At 33.4% G+C, this 5488-nt stretch overlaps 1 long non-coding RNA gene across 9 annotated transcripts; it reads left to right on the top strand.

Annotated features, from left to right (window-relative positions):
• LOC107631044 lies at positions 330 to 4707 on the top strand. Of its 9 annotated transcripts, none has more exons than XR_002361994.1 (10): positions 330 to 533; positions 610 to 653; positions 1012 to 1063; positions 1190 to 1253; positions 1659 to 1731; positions 2337 to 2444; positions 2898 to 3029; positions 3104 to 3449; positions 4116 to 4185; positions 4410 to 4707. It is a non-coding gene; the product is annotated as an uncharacterized LOC107631044 (long non-coding RNA). The 9 variants fall into 9 exon arrangements; XR_002361993.1 differs by having other exon boundaries at positions 1009 to 1063; XR_002361984.1 differs by lacking the exon at positions 1012 to 1063 and adding an exon at positions 823 to 903.

The following is a 5488-nucleotide window of genomic DNA, read 5'->3' as shown; positions in this document are numbered from 1 at the left end:
TTGTTTGCATCTCTGCATGTAAACATACCATTCATCAAGACCATCCAACAAATGCCTGCATACATCAAGTATATGAAGGAACTGCTTCCCAGGAAAAGCTCACTCAAGGGAGGCCAAACTATAGTGATGAACAAGGAGTGCAGCGCCCTCATTCAACCAGAGTTGCCTACAAAAAGAAAGGACCCACACTACAAGAAAAAAGATTTTTAGCGACAAAATTTTAGCGACAATAATGTTATTGCCACGATTTCTCTTTTTAAAACTATTATTTAGTGGCAATTATATATTTACCATTAATGCTATCAATTATAATGGCCATTTTAGCTATTGCCACTAAAAGAAAGTTAAAATTTAAAAAATAACAAAAAAATAAAAGGACCCAAACTCAAAAACATGACTCTCTGCCTCGTCACTCTCCTTACACAAAACCACTCTCAGTGCCTTATTCTCAATGAGAAGTGAGAATCGCACACCAATCTTCTCCTTCTTCTTCTTCTCGATTTCGCTCTCGCTCTCGCTCTCCATTATTCCAGGTTCTTTATCGCTCAAATCTCTTTCCAGTTTTCATCTCAATCTTAATCGCGCTCTAAATCCTTTTTCTCGAACAAGGTTGTGCTGATTTCGATTGAACTCAATCGCGCTCTAGTAATCAGGTATGAGTTAATTCTCTCTCAATTCTGATTTTTGTGCTCCCAATTTATATTCTATTGCATCCTTTTACCATATCTCTTATCAATTTTTAGTTTTATCTGAGTTAATTTTTCTCCCACATTGGATTTCGCTTTTCTTAGTTCCGATTCCTATCGCATGCACTTATTGCAGGTTGAACTCGTAATTCATTGATTTAGAATCAAAGTTTCGAGTGTTTTCTTCACCCAATGATGTTATCGGTTTTAGATTTAGGTAATTTGATTTTTTTTTGGCGATATCATTTTTCCCTTCGATATTTCAAACTTCTTTGAAATTCATCACAGTCCTGGTATCCACCCTGTAATTTCCTCCATCCAGCAGGTCTCACAATAGTCACCGTCGCTCTGGATCTGGTTCCCATAACAAAACATGGGTTTCTGATAATGAAAGTTCTGATAGCAATAATGGCTTGACCATAGGGGCTATTATAGGCATTATTATAGGTTCAATATTGGTGGCTGTTATTTTGATACTTGCTCTTTTCTTCTGTGTCCAAAAGCAAAAGGGGAAGGAAAAGGTTACAAGAACTTCTAGTGGGAGCCTTCCTCATGGAACTACTAATGGTGAATTCTTTTCTATACCTCTTTGTTTCCAAATACATTTTCTAATCATGTAATTTGCTTTCTTTGTTGAACCTAATCTAATAAAGTATGCTTAAATCTGGCCCAATCTTTGTTCAATATTAATATTTAGAGGCAATGAAGTCGCAGCTATATAGTAGAAGTGATTAGAAGGCCAGCGTGAGGGAATCATTTCAAGGGAAATCATTTCTTTAATTTTAACAAAAAAAATTACTAAATCTGAAATCGATCAACCTATCAAAATTAGGATATATTATTCCTAAATTCAGTAAATAGTTTACTCAAAGAAATTTCACAATGTCAAAAAACTCAAATAAGTATTCTTATTAGTTATTTTGCAATAATCAATCTGTTTCAAATAAGTCTTTTTTTCCCCTTGAATTGCAGAGGAAGGGAGCTGGTTCCACATCAGAGAAACCTCGTTGATTTTGCATGCTACCAATCTCAAGATCACCTCAAGGTACGTTTATTTCTCCAATCTTCACATACACCGAGCATGATTGTTAAATAATATTTTTATATGTGTTGAATTAGTTATTTGTATCATGTACCAAATAAGAATAAGCTTAATAATTAATATTTTTTTATTTAATTATTATTATTCTTAAATTGTTTTATTAGAGAAAACTATAGAGCTTTTGCTAACGACGGTCTTTTTGCTAACAAAACTAAAAGTGGAAAGATTTTAAAATAAATAAATAAATAAATGTACCTATCCTTTCATTATAACACTTTTACTTTTAATATTTGTTTGCAAAATCCTAATAAAGTACTATGGACATCAGTTAATATTTGAACATAAAAGTCTGCATTTGGAATAAATATTAAGGTCTTGCCTATTCATTTTATTGGAAGCCTTAACCAATGTCTTTTGAAATTTGTTTGATTAGTATAATTATCTCAAGATATATACTAAGACATAAAGATCAGATGCTGAAAATAGAAAATATAAACAAATCTAGGTGATTAATTCTTATATTGACTACTTATCACTCTACTATTGATTTTAAACATAGATTTTCAGACAAGATATACTATGATGAGTTCAATATATTTGTATTGCAGATTTCAGATGTTATGTGTGATGCTGGTAAGTCTTGTGGTGTGGAGTCAGTTTGTTTGTATGGTGGAACTTCCAAAGGGCCACAAATCTCATCACTGAAATCTGGCATCGTAAGTTAATTTCATTAATAATGCTATTATATTTTTTGAGTTTGAATTTTATTTGGTTTGGACTGAATTGATTGATATTATTGCTGAATTACTAAGATATATTGCTAATTTGTGTATAATTGATGCTGATTTTGTGAATGAATGTTGAAAGAATGCTTGGTTGTGTTATTTGAGTTGTTTGATGTATTTGCACGCCTAATGTTCGATAATATGCCTCAACGAGTTGTTAATGAAATTTTGGTTCAATTCTTGGAAATCAATATTTGCTTTCACATTCTTATTGTTATTATGCATTGATGTGAATGTGAATATCTCTAATTGACCAAAAAGTTTGAACTTTGAATGATTGAGGTCCTTTGACCAAAAAGGTACCTATCTTGAACATTTAGCTGTCTTGTGACTCTTGTTTTATTTATACAACATTTTAAACCTATTTTACATCTCCATGTTTAGGAAAACACAAGTCCAGAAAAATAGCAGTTGCACTTGGAGTTAGTCTTAGTTGTGCTTCTCTCATGGTTTTACTCTTTGGGATCTTTTGGTATAGACATAAACGACAGCACCAGGCCATCCTGTTTATTGGTGGTAGGTAGCATAACATAACAGTTCTTAGATTATGTATGGAGAAATAGTTAGTTATAATTTTTGCTCTGCTGCAGAATATAAGGAAGAGGGAATTGTTAGCTTGGGAAATCTTAAGACTTTCACATTCAGAGAGCTCCAACAGGCAATAGATAGTTTCAGTTCCAAGAACATACTTGGGGCTGGAGGTTTTGGCAATGTTTATAGGGAAAAACTTGGTGACGGCTCTATGGTGGCAGTGAAAAGACTGAAGGATGTTACTGGAAGTTCTGGTGAATCACAATTTCGAACAGAATTGGAGATGATCAGTTTGGCAGTTCATCGCAATTTACTCCGCTTAATTGGATATTGTGCTACTCCTAATGAAAAGCTTCTGGTTTATCCTTATATGTCTAACGGCAGTGTGGGCATCCAGGCTTAGAGGTAGGTTTATCTCACTACCCCACAAAGCATGTGATCACACAGTATTTATTACTATATATTTTAGTTAGAACTTAGTTATGTGGTCTTCGTTTTGCATTTAAATCCTGTTATGGTCTTTGATCTGCACGTATCATGTTTTGGATTTTAATTTTAGGACTTAATTATTTTTTCAAATTTGACTCTTTTTCTCCTGTATTCTGAAAAATAATTTTAGATGTCAGGCACCTACACATAATTTGTCTCTAGTTATCAATATCTTGTGTATTCAATAATATTTAAAATACTTGGAAGACCATCATGATTTCAAATATAAGCTTAAAATGTTCTGTATCAATCTATTGGGAACTTTCTGTCCCCTTGATAAGATCTAAAATTGGACAATCTTGAGTGAGGAAATGATGTTAGGATGAAAGTGAGAGCAAAAGAACTGAACTAGATGGGAAGATTTGTATAGAGTCTTGGGTGGTGTCAGGATATGATTCAGTAGTCTCTATTAAGACATTTCCTCCTTTTCTTCTCTGTTCTGTAATCTGCAATACTCGTCTCTCACTCGAACTATGCTTGGCACTGTTGACATGTTTATGTTGAATATATATGAGTGCTGCCGATATCTTTTTCTTGGTCTTTTATGTCTGTTACTTATTGCTCTATGCCCTTCTAAATCAGGAAAATGTCAACACAAGACATCTTCAGTTGCTGTATGAGTCCAAGTTGTACAGGATTCTCCAGGGAGGAAGTAAGGACTGCTGTCTTACATCTTTATTTCATTAGTGCATTTTTTTGGGCCGCTCTCTTTTAATCTATAGAACATATTTATTATATAAGTTCATAAATTTAATATTGTCACATTAAACTTCAACTTCAAACATAATCTCCTTAATTTTCCTTGTTCCATTGGTTGGTTGCTTTCTGTTATAACTTCTAAGCCTTGGTTTTGTGCTATCTGGTTCATGGTTCAAGTTTTCGAGATAGAAGATCTGAATATAAAGGCCTTAATAAGGTTTGGAAGGGAAAACTGTCAGAAGCCAAGGCCAGTGGAAATCCTATGAAGATCCAGGAAGCACAAGTATGGATTATATTTATAGGCTTGTTCATGGTCAGGTTACTATGGTCAATACATTTTTATGTTGGGTTTCATTTTGTTTGATTATTCGTGATCTGCATTTATGATTCATTGCAACTTGCTCACAAGTGCATATTTAAGAGAAATTTGTATATCAATATTTTGAGTTTAATGAAATATCTCATTTTGTAGTAATTAATTTCAGTATATTTATATTATGCATAATAATAATAATTGGTGGCACAAATAATTGAGATTCTAGAAAAAAAAATTAGTTCGTTGTTTCTAAGAAAATGAGTATAATATAACTAAAAAAAATCTTAAGATTTTAGCGGCAATAGTAATGGCAACTAAAAGTGAATAACATTACAATTTTAGAATATTTTTAGTGGCCATATAAATTGCCGGTAAAATAGATTTTGGCGGCAATAGTAATGGCCGCTAAAAGTAAATAACATTGTAATTTTGGAATTACTTTTGGTGGCCATATAAATTGCCAAAAAAATGACCACTAATAGTTATATACTTTTTGCGGCCATTAAAAAGGTCTTTACCGGCAAATCTTATAATTGCCACTAAAACCTTTTAGCGGCGAAGCATAAGACGGCTAATGTCTAATTGCCGGTAAATGTATTAGCGGCTATTTTTATTGCCGCTAAAAGTAAAATAAATAGCTACTAAAAGTGATTTTTCTTGTAGTGCCAGGGAGTTTTCACATACCCTGTGCCATAGGAGAAACAATGTTTGATAGAGCACTCTGCGATTTGGGAGCAAGCATCAACTTAATGCCCTTGTCCCTTGTGAAGAGGCTGCAGATCAATGAGATAATGCCCACAGATGTAGTCATCAGGCTGGCTGACAAAACTCAAAAACAAGCAATAGGAGTGGTGGAAAATGTGTTGGTAAAGGTTGGGAAATACTTTCTCCCAACAGACTTTGTCATATTGGACATGGAAGAGAGTTACACTCACCCAAT

Source organism: Arachis ipaensis, chromosome B01 (genome assembly GCF_000816755.2).
Source record: "Arachis ipaensis cultivar K30076 chromosome B01, Araip1.1, whole genome shotgun sequence".
In the NCBI taxonomy this organism is placed as follows: domain Eukaryota; kingdom Viridiplantae; phylum Streptophyta; class Magnoliopsida; order Fabales; family Fabaceae; genus Arachis; species Arachis ipaensis.
This window is presented reverse-complemented; position numbering and strand designations above follow the sequence as displayed.